This window comes from Arachis duranensis, chromosome 5 (assembly GCF_000817695.3).
Source record: "Arachis duranensis cultivar V14167 chromosome 5, aradu.V14167.gnm2.J7QH, whole genome shotgun sequence".
NCBI classification, from domain to species: domain Eukaryota; kingdom Viridiplantae; phylum Streptophyta; class Magnoliopsida; order Fabales; family Fabaceae; genus Arachis; species Arachis duranensis.
Window position 1 is genome coordinate 15,680,830 of NC_029776.3, and position 545 is coordinate 15,681,374.

Consider the following 545-nt stretch of genomic DNA (forward strand, 5'->3'; position numbering starts at 1 on the left):
TTAGTTTTTAGTTAAAATTCACTTTTCTGGACTTTACTATGAGTTTGTGTGTTTTTCTATGATTTCAGGTATTTTCTGGATTAAATTGAGGGACCTGAGCAAAAATCTGATTCAGAGACCAAAAAGGACTGCAGATGCTGTTGGATTCTGACCTCCCTGCACTCGAAGTGGATTTTCTGGAGCTACAGAAGCCCAATTGGCGCGCTCTCAATGGCGTTGAAAAGTAGACATCCTAGGCTTTCCAGCAATATATGATAGTCCATACTTTGCCCAAGATTTGATGGCCCAAATCGGCGTTCAAAGTCACCCTTAGAAATTCCAGCGTTAAACGCCGGAACTGGCACCAAAATGGGAGTTAAACGCCCAAACTGGCACTAAAGCTGGCGTTTAACTCCAAGAGGAGTCTCTACACGAAGATGCTTCATTGCTCAGCCCAAGCACACACCAAGTGGGCCCGAAAGTGGATTTTTATGTCATTTACTCATCTCTGTACACCCTAGGCTACTAGTTCTCTATATATAGGACCTTTTTACTATTGTATTTTC